Here is an 18,742-nt window from a genome sequence, read left to right on the forward strand (position 1 = left end):
AGCTTGATTGAGCACTGGTGCTGATGCTATTGCCCAAGGTTTGTGTTTATATCTCTTGTTGATGCCAGTCTGCTCTCCCTTTTGTATAAACTGCTGAAGGTCAACATTTTGGTGTCCTCTCATGGACTACCTTCCCTGCCCTGTGTATGCTTCTTTATAGTGTTTGGTTGAAACCCATGGAGCACCTGTACCACGAAGGTTAACCAATTCTTACGTTTGGCTCAGTTCAAACGCTCACGGTGGGTGATGCCCTTGGATCACGCTGTGGGTAGAGTCTGTCACATGGCCACAGCACTGTTGTACTCTGCTGCTTTTGAAAGCTGAGGAACATCTTGCATTGCAGAACTAGCTGGGGTGATTTGTACTGTTACAGATGATGCTGCTCTAATTACTGCTAAAACCAGCCCAGGTTTTGTATTAGTGGGCCCAGCAGACTTCACAGGTCAGTCTTGACCTAGGCTAGACAGAGGGACACCTCTGGGCCTTTAGAAAATGCAAGGCAAGCAAATGGGACAGCAGCTGGCAGGGGTCTCCACACTCCCATGGACAGTATTTGTCCTCTTTATATTAACACCACCCTCCACCCTTTCTCACCCCAAATCAGAGTAGATCTTGCCAGACTAAATGGATTCTCAGTAGTAGTAAGTATTATCACATGGGTCAAAATAAAATGCTAAGTCTTATTTCAAAAGGCTTGGAAGTTATAAGTGGGTTTTTGTTTTTTCTCGTGGGTTATTTTGCTTTGGGTTTGGGGTTTTTTTGGGTTTTTGTTTTTTGGGATTTCTTTGGGTTTGTTTGTTTAGTTTGGGGGTTTTTTTTTGGTTTTTTTTTTTTTTTTTTTGGTTCTTTGGTTTTTTGGATACATTCTTAAAAAAAAAGTGGATGAGGTGATTTAAAAATAAAATCTCCCTTAATTTACTTTGATTACTGGACTTAGACTGTCATGCAGCTTCACTCTGATAGTTTCTCTTTCCTTTTCCCCATTACAATAGCTTGGCAACTGCAGTGAAATGAACCTAAAGTGACAGCTTGAGACAAGGAGGAAAACTAATATACACTGTGGAGAGTGGGGACCAGCCAAGCGGGTGACGTCACTTGGAGGGGCACTAGCTGAGTGTCAGAGCTGTCACGATTCATTCCCCACATATCAAATCTGCTCTGCTTTTGTGTGGAGCAGAAGCTTGTTACCTTAGGTACTTGAATCAAATATCCCTTTCATTTGTTTGTATTTACTCAAGTGTGTTCTGAGGAGACTAAAACCGGCTATGTCTATAGACGCCAGTCATCAGCTAGGTTGTGTGTGCTGGGCTGTGTGACCCAGTAATATCAGTGGCTGTCAAATGTTTGATCTTCTAATATGCACTCTTTTTTGCCTCTCCTGGACTGCTAGTCTTTTTGAGCATCCACTCTACTTGTCATCTGAAATAAGAGTACAAAGCCTGTGTCGTGTATACAACAGTCTTTGGTAGTCAGCCACATCTTCTCCTTTAGGCCATTGTCTTTTCAGCCTGACTGAAGCCCCCTGCTACTATGTGCATGAGCAGTAGAAACCCCGCTTCTTCCTTTTTTCTCTTCTGCCTATTTTCCTCTTTTGTTGAGTTCACACAGAACTCAGTGTTAGATGAGTGATAACATGTAGTGAAATGCTGTTAAATATATGGGATTCCAAACATTAAAATAACTCTCCTTTCTTGAATTATCTTTCATCACAGGTTGTCTGAAAGCCCAGAGAATTTAGCAATACAATGTCTGGGTAGGATACTTCTGTGCACTGAGATATAATAAGAACTCATTAGGGACGAGACACTAAAAGGACAAGGTGGGGGCTGTGGCATCACAACTATGTTAAAAGCTCATACATGCAGTATTGGAAAGTATTGGAGAGGTAATTTCACAGTTACCACTCTCACTCATTGCTGTTCCTTTGAGCTGATGCAGGTGTCCACACTCAGTACTATGCACAAGGGCACAGCTATGTTGGTGTCCTCAAAATTGCCAGGTATTGTGTAGCCTCATGAACCTGGGTTTTGTGTCTTGTCCTGTTTCCCTTTTTCTAATACCTTTGTGTGATCTTTTCTGGAGTTGTGAGCAATCCAGAGTCAGTGATTAGTCAGAGGTGGTCCCAGTTGCTTGCAGGGGAAAGGCTGGACCTCCTTGCTTTAACAGTTAATCTAAAGAAGGCTCTGCCCCTCTCTTCTGACCCAGATCCTTGTTTGCCCACATGAAACCAGGGAAGCCCAGCCGTAGTCATGGGCCAGACCTTTTGGACAGTAGGCACTAATTATTCCTGTGCCTTAAAGGTTCTTGTTCTGAAAAAAGAACTGTCTCTGGGGCAGATACTCTTTTAAGTCATCTGGCACTAGCTAAGGGTGGGCCACTGTATTTCTGCTACACACAGCCATGTTTATCAGGACAGAGTCTTGATGTGTCAATGGAGCACAGCCTGACTTCTTATGTGGGAGTCTGGCACTTTATTGCCTTGTAGCTGTTTTACACAGTGCCTACTTGCTTGTTAGCAGAGAACAACTCTATCATATAATCAGGTATCTCACAACTATAATGCTTTGTTAAAAATATTAATGTATTTCTTTGCCAGATTTACCCAAGGGTATCCTATTCCCTAGTCATATATGCAAGACAATCATCCTCTTCACAGTTATGTAAATTTCCAAGTAAACTGGGAGATGTATTGCAAGAATAATAAGATATCAACAAAGAACCAGAATTACACTCAGGCCTGTCCTGGCTTCCACAGCACAGTGAAGGCTTCTGTAGTAGTAACTCTAGGAAGGAGCTCAAAATTGCCACAGCTGCTCTGCCTGTGTGATTTACCATGGAAAGAGGGAGGAAAGGAAAAGAAAAAGGAGCAATGCCCAATACAAACTAGTGTTGTTGATGGAGCAGAGGAAGGTTTTATTCAATCATCCATTCATTCATCCTCACTGCCAACATTTCTTCACTTCTGGTCAGTGCTGCAAGCACTCTGATGCAGATTTTCCCCTGAAGTACCCTCCGCGGAGGTCATTTTTTTACCAACACTTTTCTAATTTCTCAATCGGTTTCAGTTCAACCAAATCCAAATATACTAGAATAAGCTTTTTTTAAACTTCATTAGTGTGAAATGTGTTGCCATTTTGAATTCAATCCTACTGTCATATTTAAGGAACATATGGAAAACAGTCTGTACAGATTAATCTAAGGAGCATTTTAATGTGGCTTTCCTTGAGTGAACTGGTTATGTTATGGATAGATATTTCCTAACTTGGGAAGTGTTGAAACTGCAGGCGAGTGCTTTCAGACAAATTGATATCAAATAGCAGAATACAATCATGTATTCTGGATCTTGACTAGAAAGGAGAATGTGACACGGAGACTAACTAGACTCTCATGTGCTTGTATGCTTTTAATGTTTATACTTACGAAGAAATAGTAAAATAAGTAATGGTGCAATCCAGATCATTGGTATATATGACCCAAAATATATTTCACAGAAATATTCAGGAGAAGAAAGGAAAGAGTTTAAAGGGAGAAGGTAAATGAAGGAATTGAGAGGTTTGCAAAGATAGGCAGCCCAAATGTAAAGAGGAATCATTCAAGAAAAAATAATGTGAAATGACTGCCTCACTTTAGTATTGAACCTAGTATTTCTAGTTTGTTGTTAGTGAAAACCATAGCAGTATTTCTTTATAAAGCTTTTAGGAGTATCCACTTTCTGTTCCTAGTTAGGTAAGAATGAAAAGAGCTTCTCCCAGAAATTGATGTTTGCATTAATACTAGAACAGACTAGGACAAGAATTTGAAAGTTGTCTTTAAAGTTGTCAGGCCATGCAGGCAGTGTGGCTGTGTTTTCTGTAAAGCCACAGCTCTGCTGCCTGCCTTAATTCAGGCTCAATGGATTAAATTAAGATGCTTCCTGTTACCAGGAACACTCTTATGATTTATGCCCATGGATACGTAAAGCATGCCAACACTGGAAGAATGAACAAATTAACAGACAGCCTGGAGCAACAAGTAGCTTGAACTATCTTGACAATAAAAAAAAAAACAGTGAAGGAAAGTTAAAGTGCAATTCTTATCTATTGACTAAGCCTGGGAAAGATAATAAATTTATAAATTCTTAAATTCTAGGTGGAACTCTTAGAAAAACAGATAAGGAAAACACACAGTATACAAATCCTGGGAATCCCAGAGGGTTAAGAAGGTAAGAAGTTACCATATATCCTACATTAAGCTACAAAGAACAGCTCACTGTGTATTGAGAGCTTATCATGTTGCTGTGAAAAGGGCATCATAGGAGACCAGCAACTGCAGAACTGCTCTCCTAAAGTTAATGGACTTGGGGGTTAAGGGAAGAGGGTTTTTTTTCTGCACAAAGCATCAAGGACATTTATTTTAATAAGTGGCAAATTTTGATTTTTTTTCCCCCAATGCTAGGCCCTGCACTCAAAAAAATTGTGCTTGTCAGTGCCCAGAAAACATGCTTACCAAGAAAATAAGTGCTATCAGTTAGTGTAGTCTGACTTAGTTGTGAGTCAAATAGCCCTGGAAAATGTATTTATTCTAGGAGCAGTGGAAGGCAAAATGTATGTGTATGAGAGAGGGAAAGAGAAAATTCTTCAGTTGAAGACTGAATAGCTGTATACAAACTGATTTCATTGGACTTTATTGTGCTTTGATCATGCTTTTACATTTCAGTTGGTGTCATGTTGTAAATAGTAACTGAACTTCATAAGCAAATGGCCCTCCTGAAGCAGGCCATGATAGTAAAGTGGAGAGTATGGATCTCTTTTTAGGATGCTAGGAAATCTATTTCAAGTTCTGTCATTAGTTTAGTTTATTTCCCTGCCCCCCATTTTTAATAAAATATTTAACTCAGCAGCTTTTTAGCTAGAAATTACTATTTACTTCAGTTTTGGAGGGGTTTTATTTGCAAGTATACATTGATGTTTGAAAGTATGTTCCAGGCTGGGTGATATTGGTGTTCCATTTTCTGAATTTATGTGACACTCATTGAGTTGCTCTGTTTGGCCAGGTATAGTTCATTTTTGCATGCATGCTGATGGATTCAGTGGCATTGTACAAGAAACATTTTGAATTTAAGCATAGGCAGTTTGCTCTTGTTTGATAGTGGTTGAGAAGCATGAATCACAATTTATTTAACAATAAGCATGGAGAGTAACAGTGGAAATGATAGCAGTGCTGATCTAACCTGTACTCCTGATTGCATCCATATCCAGACCATTCTTTGCTTCTTTCTTTTTCCCTTGCTAATCTAAGCTATTCCACTTCCTTGCTATTTGGATACTTTCCTCTGTTTGGATATTTGCCTCTTTGGTTCTGTGTTGTGAAAAAGTCCCCCAGTGCTCTCAGCTTGCAGGTTTTACTTGACATATTTTTAAAATATACTATTACCCTGTCCCATGCTATAGAAAGGAAACCCCATGCACATTTGAAAAGCAGTCTTTAAGACTTCAAAAGTCTGCTTTAAAACTTTACTTTGCAAAGGAGCCTGCAAAAAGTAGACCTTTGGGTCGCTAATGAACTGCTGTCAGTGATGCTGCTGATGAACATTGTCATGTCATAATTCTCCATAAGTCTGTACCCTTACATTGCCTTTTGTTTAGTCCTCAGACTGAAGGACGTTAAATCAGGAGTCATCTTTTTGATCTGGTTTTGTGCAACCCTTATCACAATAAAATCCTGCTCTGCAACAAACACTCCTAGGCTCTATGGTAATAAAAATAAACTCAACATTGTAAGCACAGCCTTACTGTGGGGCAAATCATCTGTTATTACAATATTACTTCTAATTTGTTTATGATGTGATCAATAAAATGCAAGAAACTCCTAAATCTTGTTTAATGAAGAATAGAAAGACATCAGTCATCTGTAGCATGTGTCTGCCAAGTCACCAGTTTTCTCTTACTGTTTTTTTCCTGTAGAGTTAGGAGTCCAAATCAGTGCCATATATTCCTAAATAGGGACATCTGCAATGGGCTTCTTGTCCTTTACATGCCCCCTGCCCAGATTCCATCATCACTCTTCTTCTTTCTGTGTTTTTAAATGATTGCATTTCTCATATTAGGCAAATCCTGTCCCTTACCTGGATGATGTCATTAATCTTCTTTTACACCATGATCTATTACTAAGTGACATTCTGCATTGTATATGTATTGTTACTCTACTCACACGCTTAGTGAAGACATTGCTGGCATGTGGAATACAAATGTCAAGTCAGCTGTGAAAAAGTTCTTTTTAAAAATCATGAAAAGTAAGTGTGCCAGCAGGACAGACTGCCCTTTTTACTGCAGATTAAGACACAAAGGGATGAATTTTAAGAGAAAAACAGAAACCAGAAACACTTGCCAGGGCTATGCTGATCAAATTGTTTGTCTATGATGCTTCATATTCCAGCCTGAGAAATCTCTACAGTAGGAATGTAACCTTTTTTGGCTCATTTTCTAGTACTAATTGTAAAATTAAAAGTTTTTTCATTGCAAAAAGTTGATTCTTTGTCTGCCTTGGTATTAAACTGACAGTTTTAAAAGACCTGGTCTTGTTTATTGTTTAGGAAGCATAAAAATATCTTGACTGGCTCTTGGTGTAGCAAAACTCCTTTTCGTAACTAACAGAAGGTTGCAAGCAAAAATAACAGCCATAATTTTGGGGACTAACTGGTATAAAGCATGAGGGATATTATAAAATATTCAGTTCGGTTGAATTTTGCATGGTGCCAGCCAGCTACTAGTATCTCCTGGATGAGCCATGCCTTGTCATTCAAAAAAATGGGGAGCAGCACCTAATTTTTTCTTTCAGATAGCAAAGAATTTCATAAATTGAAATGCTCTTTGCAAGTGTGCAATCTGGCCTCCTAGCACTGGCTTGGAGACCATATTCTAAACAGCTATGTCCAGCCAGCATAAAGCAGCATCATGTAGTCATCAATCCTCTTTCCAGTGGTGTTTTACACCACCTTTGGCTCTCTGTCATGCTACATTTTTGCATAGGATTAAGGTATCCCTGAACCTTGGGGAACATCCAACCCATACCAGTCCTCTCTTGGAGCCTGTAATTTGAGAACTAGCAAGATGCTAATTAAGGGATTGAAATATATAAATAGTTGGTAGAGAAGATCATAATAGGGACAGGATGCTTAAAAACTGGCTTAGTTTTTAAACCATTGCTTATGTTTTATCTTTGTTAGAGCCAAACACTGTGTTAAGAAACTTGAAGACAACTGAAATGGAAAGCTCCTACTCTGGAGGCTTTTTTTTTTGTTTCAGAGAGGAAAAGTCAGTGCAGTGTTATGATGTTGAGTTGGACAGTAAGTGAAAATATTGTCATTGCTTTGGAGAATAATAAAGTTTGTCTCATTCAAAATATGTCTTTCATGTACTGAAATTCTATTTGCTAAAGCTCTAAATGTGTCTTTCATTACTTTCTTATTACCTATTACATTGTAAAATAAATTTGTTATTGTTTATTTTAATGAATATTTAAGCAGATTCTCTAATTCTTTTCACAAAAATATTTTAATGTAATTTCTGAATAATAAGTCATGAACAACAATATTCACTGTGCTTAGAAAATGTTAAATGTAGTACTATTTGCAGACATTAAGCCATCAGTGCTATTTGAGATGTTTCGAAATCATGACCCCTTCAGAAGACAGACAGCACTAAACATTCCTTCCATAGCAACTATATTCAGAGCAGCAACCCACCAGAGTCAGTCAAACTTAATAGCCCGTCAGACATTCCACGCTGCTGATAGGTTGTTGGGGTTTCCACTGTCAGATTTTTTTCTGAAATTACAATCCAGGATAGGTGAGTTGCAATTTTTCTTACTAGTGTGAGGTTTTTGATCAATACTACAGTTTCTGTAAAGAGGGACCTGTGGGTAGTGGTGCCAAATTTTACTTTTAAATGCTGCTATGTAAATTTGGGGTTTTTTTCCTACAGAGGCTGACAAAAGACTTTTTTTTTTAATTTCTTCCTTGCCTCAACTATGTACTGTCAGTTAGGAAGTCCAGCGTTCTGTATTGATGTTTGAGACTCCCAGTTTGTCTTCTGTCATGGGATCAGACTGGAATGCATAGCATGTCAGTGAAGCAGCATGGCTGGTGGCATCATGCATGACAGAGAAGGCCTGATCCCATGCAAGCATTCTCTGAAGTGGAACACTCAAAAGACAAAACCTTGTTTACTTCTAAAATGTAATTTTTAATGTGTTTTGATAAATATTGCCAGAAATTTGTATTTTAAGCTCATCAAAAGCTCTATGAAAGAAAAATCACATTCAAAACACTTCATGAGAATACAATTTTCTTCATTTCTCTGAGGCCTTTCTTGAGAAACATAAAACTCTCAAGGAGTGGCATGAAAGAAGAATAAAGGATACACATTAAAAATTCAGTTTTGTCTTTGCCTTTCAATATTTCTAAAGGAGGAAAGAAATACTCTCAAATTCTAATTTTCAAACTGTAAGTCTGTTGTTACACAGCAAAGATGTGAAAGCTTTTGTTTACTGCATTCTTCTAGCCATGGCACTGCAGTCTAAATGAGCCTTTTATTCATGTTACTACAGCAAGTAATTCAAGTACCTGACTTTAACTTGTGAAGGATACCATTGGTTTCAAGGTGCCACTGAGGCCACGGGTACACGAAAAAGTTTGTGTGAGATAAGCCAGAGTGCACATTTGCTTTGTCCTGCTGTGTGTAACATTGCCTCTCTGTGCACTCTCACTTCATTCTAACTGTGTGCTACTTCACTTCTAACAAGGGGCAAGATTTTCTGCTCCCTTATATATAAACATCTTCATGTCAGAGATGTGTGCTTCCCTCGCCAGATTCCTCTCCTAATTGAAATAACTTACATGACCTTGTGTCTGGCTAGTTACTCACATCTAAAGCACTACCTAGTGATATACTTGTAACTGGTGAGATTAGCATGATATATTTTAGAAAATAGGTTCTATGACAACTGTTGCTGTCTGGTGCAGAATCTCCTGCTTTAGTAGGCTGACAAAAACTATAGGGTTTTTTGTAAATAGATGTCTCTGAAGATTTGTATGTCTTTACGTTAATTACTTAGTTTTCCTCTTTCATTTAAGCTGCTGTTCTCAGACAGGTAACAAACTGAAACACTCTAAATGAAGGGTGCAAATCACAGAATTATGAATTAATGTAACCAAAGATGAAGAAAAAGAGGCCCAAATACTGTCAGACCAGTCTTCCACTATAGAATTTTGAAGTGATAGTGAATGTAAATTGGGTAATGAAACTCAAATTATGTAGACCCAACAGAGACTAGGTCCATAATAGGGGAGTATGGGAATTTCATTTCCTTCTAGAGCTTAATGCAGTAAAATCCCCTGGTGTTATATACAAGTAGCTTAGTGTACTTGATGGGGTATTTTCTTTGAAGACATAAATTGGTCATGATTTTAGTTGGGTTTGTGACCTTAAGGATGACTCTTACTGCTGGTAAGTTTGTTTGCTTGGCTTTTTGTTGTTATTTTGCACATTGCTATAGAGAAGTAGAAATTTTGCAAGAAGATGAAACAGTCTTGTTTAATTTTTTACTTCTAAAGTACTGCTATTCTAATTTCAAAGAGTTCTATTATCTCCTCACGCAGAAAAAACATTTTAACTTTCTTCATTTTTTCAAAGGAATGGTTATGTTAAGGATAATAATTCTGTTTCCTGCTAACACTAAGGTAAAGACTGGAACTTCTCATTAGATTCTATGCAGAATGTAAAGGTTTATACTTTAGTACAGAGAGAGGGTATATCACCAGAATATCCCTCTCCTGTTCATTCCAGGGAAAGGAAAACTTCTCTTTTTTTGTATTTTAGGATAGTCCTATTTTAAGAACTAGTCCATGGAGCAAGAGTTTAATGTCATTGCTTCAACTGCAATGCAAAGGGAAACTGGAACATGAAAATAAGCACAAGCAAAGAAATAATATTGACATTTGAGCATTTTGGAGTTCATTTTCAACAAGAAATAAATAATTTTCCTTCCCTCAGGAATCTTGTATAAAAGTAAGTAGTATCCCCAAAAATAAACAATAACTCAGATGGTAAGAAAAAAATCAACTGTATTTCCTGCTTTGCTGGGACCTGTGCCATAGCCTAGTTATTGAAAAAGAAAAACTGCCCCTGAAGTAAACCTTGAGAAGCAGTACAGCACAGCAGTGCTGTGACCTGGTGTACAATATGACCGTCTTTCTCCCCAAGCACTCTTGGAGGTTTGGAGTGTGGAATAGAAGGGAGTTTTTTTTCTGGGACTGGCTGTAAGATTTCAAGTTATCTAATATACACGCTTGATTGTGGAGATAACACCTGTCTGACTGCAAACACTGGGTCTTGTGAAGGACCCCAGTGTTGCTCTATGAGCAGAGTACCACTCTTCTGAAAGGGGCTCTGAAGCAAAAAAGAATGTGTGAAACCATACGACTTGTAACAACCTACAAACCTGTTTTTACCAAAGCCAGAAAATAACCCCACAAAATAGGCCTATTTCCCACTTTCCTTCCTTGAGGAGGAATTGGTAATTTTTCAGTCTGCATAGTGAGTAAGTTGCTGTTATTTCTGGTGCTGTCAGTCTGGAACCATTCTCTGTTTATCTGAGGACTCCAAATACATCTTTTAGAAAAGTTGTGTCCATTGTCAGTTCAGAGAGCCAAGTTACTATGTGTACCAGGGATCCCAGAAACAAAACTGAATTGTCATTATATTTGGTCACCAACACCTGCACAATTCACATTATTAGAATCGGGCTAATATTTCATATTGTGCACCAAAATCAGCCCTTTAACTTTTGAAATAAAACAGTTGATTTTAAAAAATATTTCATGCAATATAGCCTTATGCTCACCTAAAGATCTCAGTTCCCTGATGAAATTTCTCCAAATATGTGTATAAAGATTCTTCAGAGAGTAGAAAAGAGGTAAGAAATCCCTCCAGAGCAAACAATGAAGCCTCTTCATTTCAGAAACCGTTTCTCTTCCCAAAGGCAATGGGGATTTGATGGACCTGGCAGACTTAATTCCCAAGCCACATTCCTCTTACAGACAAAACCCTGCTGGCTAAGCCATTCTTTCATATTCAACGAGCTCCAACACCGCCTCTGATCCAAAGCTGGCAGTTTGACACAAGAAGAGAAGTGATTTCTCAGGTGAATATATTGCAAACCATGTCTCATCTCTAAACATCTAGAGGTTTTTTCTCACATGCTGAACAAGGGGAGTAACATGGGTCCCTGTGGTATCTTCTGTCTTCAAGGGAGCAATGACTCATCATTATCTTGTGAATTTTCACAGGGAACAGGAATGGAGCCACTCAAGAACTATTCCCTGTTGCTGGTAACTACAAATATCTCAACAAAGTCTCAGATTCTGATGTCTCAAAGGATAGTGGTTAATAAAAAAAAAAAAAAACCAAAAAAAACCAAGCAACCAGAACCACCCTGCATTCTAATTTCCTTTTGATCTGTAGCTGGGTTGCTGCATACCCTGGATGGGTATGCAGCAACATGACTTGTAAGGCTGCCAGAAATGTAAAGCCTCTAATTTGTTGGAGTGCCATGTTTTTTTAGTGAATTTTCTGGGGAAAAAATGGTTTATTACTTTGTAGCTATCAAGGAAATCATCACATACAGCTGTTTTTGTTTCTCAGCTTACTGTTATCTGCACTGATAGAGAGAATTTATATCCATCAGAAGCCATGTATCTCATGAGCTTTTACTAAGCATCTGTTGGTACCTCACTGATTTTAAGCTAATGACTGATGGAAAGCCGTCATGACAGAGCAGTCAAAATTCAGGCAAACTGCATTTGCCCTACAAGATGCTATTTGTTTCTGTAAGAAAGCACAGTTTGGAAATTACATCTGAGCAATCTGATTTCAAATTATTCATAGCAATCACAAACCAATTCAGCTTTCAAATGAGTGGAGGCAAATAAGATATGTAAAGTTATTTTTCAGAAACTGTCCTGCCATTGGGATTTTTCAGGCATTATTATGGAGCCATGTTAATGACTTAATGTTAATGTTTACAGACTTCTCCTTGGGTATATTCTAGGCATTCTCCAGCAATTAATGGCCTGTTCCATCCACATATGGAGCTCCAGCGTATGGACTCCGGCAATGAGAGGGTCCATAGGTCCAGCCCTTCTTTATACTCAGCACTGATCATATACTCAGTGTTTAACAAATTCTGAATATGGCTTAGTTTTATCACGCTTTCCATTCTGAATGTCTTTCCCAGCTTGGACTTTCCCTCTAACATCTTTCTTTGCAATTTGCTCTCTTAGCTGTCTTTATGGCTATGTGCTTTATGTAAATCCACAGTGATACTGCTTTTGCTTTCTTCTTTTCATCAGCCATAAGAATATTTTCTGGTGTTTTCAGAAGGTTTCCTCACAACCTTCCTTCTTTCCTCATCTTAGTAAAATTAATGCTGAATTCTCTGAACCTATTCAAGTCTTCCTAAAGCAGCTTTCCTGTCCCTCTACTTTGTGTATGATTGGTCATCACCGCCTGTTCTTCTCATGCTTTCAAATGATGAAATTATGATTTGATGAGGCGTTAGTTCCAGGGAAATGGTGATATTGAGTCTGTGTTTGTCCACCAGGTATTTAACAGAACAAAGCCAGTCACAGATTTTAAATGTTATTTGGTGCTTCTTGAGTTTATATTTGAAGTCGTTCTCCAGGCTTTTTGTGTGCATGTAGAACTATTTAATGTAACCAGAGGCTTTAAACCAAAGACAAATGGAAATAAAAATGTGCCACAAAAATGGCAACTAAGAAACTGGACAATTTCTCAATCCTTTATGTCAGTAGTTTGCCTAAGAACTGAGTAAAGACTTTCAAATTTAGCCCAACATGATGAATTGGTCAAACATGCTGAGCAACCTGATCATAAAGCTTACCTTGCTTGAGCTGGGGCTTGGACTACAGTGTTCCTGAGGTCGTTTCACATCTGAATTGCCTTATGATCTTTTTGTGAGTTGATGAGAATGAATGATTGATTGAGATATCTATGATACCTGGAATGCATTTGCTGGCCCATATGCTGTTGTGATTGTTAAGAGATACCAGTGCTCATGGGGGAACTTTAAAGGGTGTTTTAGTGCCAGTGTTTGGTGTCACCAGTTTTCTGCTTAGTGGATACTTATGTGATACAAACTAATATCCAGTAAGTTTTGTCAAGATCCAGCACATTACTTGCTTCTGGAACCTGAGCATATAATTTGAAGAAACATTAAATTTTCTGCATGTACATATTCCCTACCCATGACCACACAAAACTACTGGAAAAAATGTTATGTTTCAAAGCAGAGAGCTGTATCTATTTCCTGATTTTATCCATAGTTGCATCCTAATACAAATATCTATTCTATTTTGATTTCATACCCCCAGGCAAATGCATTTAACTGCAGCGCACTGGCTGAGAGCTCTGTTTCACATTCTGTACTAGGATATAAGGTTTTTAGGAACATACAAAGTGTTCACTTGTGGATTCAATCATGGCAGTGTGCCTGGGAGCAGCATTGCAGCCTCTCCAGAGCAAACTTAAATGATTTAGTGTAAAATTTAGACTATAGCACAAATGAAAACTAGGAGAAAAATGTCAATAAAATTGCAAGGGAGAAGTAAAGACTCTTCTAGCACCTTGAAACATTAGCAATTTTATTCAGAAGAAATTGCAGTATATGCACACTTCCGCTGCATGAAAGGTCATGAATCTGCCTTCTGCACTCAGTTGAGCTATTATATTAAATAAGAAAATTCACCCCGGCTGCGGCCGTACTTATGTACATCCCTGTATGCTTCCCAAGGGAATATTGGAAGAGTGGATGGCTGTAATATATTCTCTCTCACCCATGTACCCTTGCTAATCATAGCCCTTATTTGCCAAGAAAATAGACAGACAAACAAAGAAATTTGTATTCTTAAGTTACATCAGAAGTATTTTGAGAACATCAAAAATAAAGCCAAACTCTGCTGAAATTGCAATTACATGCTCCCTTCAGCCAGGATGCCCATATTTATGGGCAGTCATACCTGGAGAGGTATCCAGGTCCTAACACTCCAACTCAATGCACGTAATGTTTCTCTGGCACGCCTACATTGATGCCCATCTGCTGGAGTGGCATTGTGCCACTTGCAAGGTAATAGCACAAATTCAGCTGAAGATACTTGCCAAGCACAAACAAGTTTGTAAGTTGAACCTTCAAAACACTGCTGTGAAAGATCTTTTCCTCTAAGATCCCTTTGGTAAAACACCCACCATGTTATTCCTATATGCATGAGTTTCAGTACTCAATGCCATGTCTTTTCATATCAAGTATAGGATACACACAATGGAATACTATTGTTATCCCAAAATAAACAGCATTTGTTCTAGGATGTTGGTGAGACTGAAGTGAAGTTATACAATCTCAGCAGCAATCAAGATGATATTCAAAGCAATAATAACAACAACAATCTTAAGAATAATAATGGTAACAGCATTACAACTGCATTGCTAGCTGGTATTGAAGACAGAGCAGCTAAGGAGTTAAAAACCTGATTTTCATTACCCATTCTCAGTTGCTCTTGTGTCTATTAAATTTTCACTGTAATGACTCTTAAATTGTAATAAGAAAAAATTCAGTAATTTCTAGCCAATGTAACAGTAACAGGCTGAAGTTGAAAGGCATCTCTGGAGTTTGTCTAGTCCAACTCCTTTGCTCAAAGTCTGGTCACCTACAGCCAGTTGCTAAGGGCCGTCTCAAGCTGGGAGTCAAGTATTTCTAAGGATGGAAACTTCATAGCCTCTCTGATCAACTTGCTTCAGTGTTTGACTATCATCACAGTAAAACAGCAGGTTTTTATGTTTAAATGAAATTTCCTGTATTTCAATTTGTGTCCATTGCCTCTTGTCTTTCCACCAAATACCATTGGCCTAATTTACTTTTTGCTCTCTCTTAAGGTACTTATACACATTGATGAGACATTGAGCATTCGTCTTTTTCAGCCTCTCCTCATAAAGATGCTCCAAAGCCTTAATCACATCCTTGGCCTGTTGCTGGATGAGCCTCAGTAAGTCTATATCTTTCCTTCTTTCTTTTCTATGTAGGAAAAACTTATAGAGGCCAAAGCTCCATTCAAATGTAATTTGGCAAGTTTTGTAAAGGATAATAAAAGATGTTTTTACAAACATATTAATGGCGAAAGGAAAGGTAAGAACAACCTTTGTTCTTACTGGATGCGGAAGGGAACTTAGTAACTGCAGATGAGAAGAAGGTGGAAGTGCTTTAATGCCTTCCTTGCCTCAGCCTTAAGTGGGAAGATGGCTTGTCCCCAGGACAGCTGTCCTCTTGGGTTGCTTGATAGTGCCAGGGAGCAGAATGGTCTCCCTGTTATCCAGGAGGAGGCATGTGACCATCCTGGTCTCCTTTTATGACCAGGTGACCCGCCTGGTGGATGCAGGAAAGGCTGTGGATGTTGCCTATTTGAACTTCAGCAAGGCTTTGGCACTGTCTCCCACAGCACACTCCTGGAGAAGCTGCAGCCCATGGCTTGGACAGGAGCACTCTGTGCTGGGTTAGGAACTGGCTGGATGGCCAGGCCCGGAGAGTGGTGGTGAACCGTGCTGCATCCAGCTGGTGGCCTGTCACCAGTGGTGTCCCCCAGGGGTCTGTGCTGGGCCAGCTCTGTTCAATATTTTTATTGACCACATGGATGAGTCTTGTAAATAAGGCAACTTACGAATAAAAGACTCTCTATTGAGTCTTATAGAGGGTGGTTTAACTTCATATTTGTATTATCTGCATCTTCCTCACTAAAATTTAAACCTCCAAGCATTTAGGAACTTGAATGCTTGACTTTTTCTTCATAAAGATATTTCATGTTTTGAGAGAAGACACAGATATTCCTATCTTCCCTGCATAACTTTTAATTAAGTTTTTATCCCTCTTGGTTCTTTCAGATACTGACAAGCAAAAGCAAATTTCAATATTTTCTATGGTTTTGGTGTAGAAAACACTGTTGTTTTTTTCATAGTTCCATCACAGAAAATCTAGAACAAAAAACCCCATACATGTTAAATTTAAAAAAAAAAATTCTGTACAGGAGAGTAACACAGGACTGAACTAAAGACTGAGCAGGGCTTGGGAGAAGGAGTCACTCACCATATACAATAACTGTCTCTCCAGAGGTGGGGAAGGCATGACCTTTGCATTCTTTATGGGGAACTGGATATAGACCCTTGATCCGGTGACTATGAAAGCAAGCTATTGAACACATTTCCAATAATGGCAACTTTTGCAAGTGAAAAAAATTGTTTTCAAAAAAGAAGTACAGAAAAAATAACAAATTAATTTGTTCTGTATGTAATAATGGATGAAATTCCAAGATATTATTGCATATTACATTTTTTTAAGTAAAGGTAAGAAGATGAATTTAAAGTAAATGATATGCAAAGGATGGGTTTTGGCACACTTGGACCTGTAGACTTGGTCTAACCCAGCTGACAGCACACATTCCTTTTTCTAACTTGAGTAAAAAGGTATTATTTGTACATTCTGAAGCCTATCTTGAAGAAAAATTAGAAAGAGGACTGTCAAGAATTCTGATAAATTCAAACTACCTTGTCAAATCACTAACAGTGGCCAGTTTGGCAATGGTCCAAAACAAGGAATTCTGCAAAGTTCTTACTAGTGCTTAAAATGGAGGAAAGGCATTAACAGAGGGAGGAGATTCGTCTGGGGTAAAAGGAAGGGGGGTGGTGGTGGTGGTGGTGATGGAAAGGTTATAAGAAAGGGAAAAATGTGACGGAAAATTATTTTGTTTAAAAGCTGGCATTTGGTATTTTCAAAGGGCAAAATGTATTTTTTGTTTTATGACAAATGAATGTAAAAATGTGCATGCCTTGTGGCCTAGAGGACAAAACAGTAGGATCAATGTTCTTTTTGTACTCTATGAAGCTTGAGATTAAAGTCCCCACTGATAAACTGAACATTCTTTAAAAGTGACCAGAAGCAAACAGTGTCTGTTTGCTGCTACTTTATTAGAAAGATACCACTGAGAATAGCTAAGAATACTATTTGATCTTAAACAGGTTGACCAAATTATTGCAGTTGGCTCCAGTACATGAGATGCCTTCTGCAAATTATTGTTTCTGGTTATAAACCTTTATAATATCTCAGAATGAATTATGTATGTATTTCATGTTTTCTTTTCTTTTATCAGCCTTGATGTTCTCATTTCAAGTTTCACCCTAGCCTCCTAATAATGCAATATTGAGGCCATTCAGACACTAATTATGCCTCCATGGCTTTCTTGAAATGACTAAATCAGCATCAGTTCTATAATTATCATGAGTAAGTTTGTATCTGTGCTTCACACCACATGAAAAGCACAACTTTAAATGATTTATGAATATATGCATCTGTAACATCGAATGAGCACTTCCTAATACTATACATACAAGAGGCATAGAGATACTTCAAACATATGTTCACCTGTATGTATGTTCTCAGCTTCACTGAACTCTGCTGGGTAGCTTACACAAACACAGCCTGACTGTATAAAAATTATTGCAATGTTGTTTTCTTAATAGATGTATGTGTGATATACCATCAAAATGTTTATATTTAAGCATCCTGACTATTTAGATAGAACAAAATATAAGCAAGTGTTCATCAAGACTAGTGTTCAGAATTGATATTTTCCTAATTTTCTTTATGTTTATATAAAGTCTAGCAAGAATGACTGGCAGGACAGAAAGAAGTATACATATACAAATGCAATTTCTCTATATTTTCATTGTTCTCCCTTTGAATTATTGATGTTGCCAGTAGTCATTTGTCAAGAAATCAAGATACATATACTGTAGCATTACACTTCTGTATGTTTGTAAACTGTGCTGCATAATGCTTATATTTCAAGTGAAAGCAAAAATAAAAGACTACTGTAAAATAAATAATATTCCTCAATTTTTAATAACAAATTTGTAAAGAATAATAAACATGCAACTTAAAAATAATACATTAAGAAAGCATATAGACAGCTTTGAGTCACTTATACTCTGCAGAATCACCTGTGCATTTGGGAGCTGATAAAGATAAGTAGACCTACACAACACAGCATCTTGTGAGATGGCACAGAACCTCATAGCCCACTTTGGTCTCTGATAACAACTGATTTCTGAATTTCTCTCCTCCCTCCTTTCCTCTCTTTCAATACAGATTCTTTGTTTTGTATGAAAAGTTGTGCTGATCACTGGTATTTTATGACCTACATTATTACCCTCTAGGTAGCAGAATGATAGTGCCAAACTAATTATTGCATTGTCTAATTTTAAATCCAGGTCTAGCGAGATTAACAACTTGCACATTAATTCTGAGCATCAACAGTGCACCTAACATAATGCAATTTTAAATGAAAGAAGCCTGCTCTGAAAACTTTTATATACTTTCATCTGGATCATCAGCTAATGTAAATTACTACAGCACCATTAACTTCAATGGAACTATGCCAGTCTTCCCAATTGGATGATTTGGCTTTTTTTTTTTTTAATTCAGGAAATGTTTCTGGTTTGAGCCATGTGAATGTCAGAGGGGAAAACACTGATTTCACTTATAAATGTAAGATCTCATCTACGTAAGCCCAGAACGTGTCTGTTAAACTCAGTGGATTAATTCCAGATTTTCATCCCTGTAAATGAGATCAGAATTGGCTTGGAAT

At 37.9% G+C, this 18,742-nt stretch overlaps 1 protein-coding gene across 1 annotated transcript in view; it reads left to right on the top strand.

Annotated features, from left to right (window-relative positions):
- Nucleotides 1–15,070: 15,070 nt before the first annotated feature.
- FIGN (fidgetin, microtubule severing factor) overlaps nucleotides 15,071–18,742 on the top strand; it is a 116,563-nt gene continuing 112,891 nt past the window's right edge. The window contains exon 1 of the mRNA XM_036386760.2: nucleotides 15,071–15,094. The gene's annotated coding sequence lies outside the window, so the exon portion shown is untranslated. The remainder of the gene's footprint in view (nucleotides 15,095–18,742) is intronic.

Source organism: Molothrus ater, chromosome 7 (genome assembly GCF_012460135.2).
Source record: "Molothrus ater isolate BHLD 08-10-18 breed brown headed cowbird chromosome 7, BPBGC_Mater_1.1, whole genome shotgun sequence".
NCBI lineage: Eukaryota > Metazoa > Chordata > Aves > Passeriformes > Icteridae > Molothrus > Molothrus ater.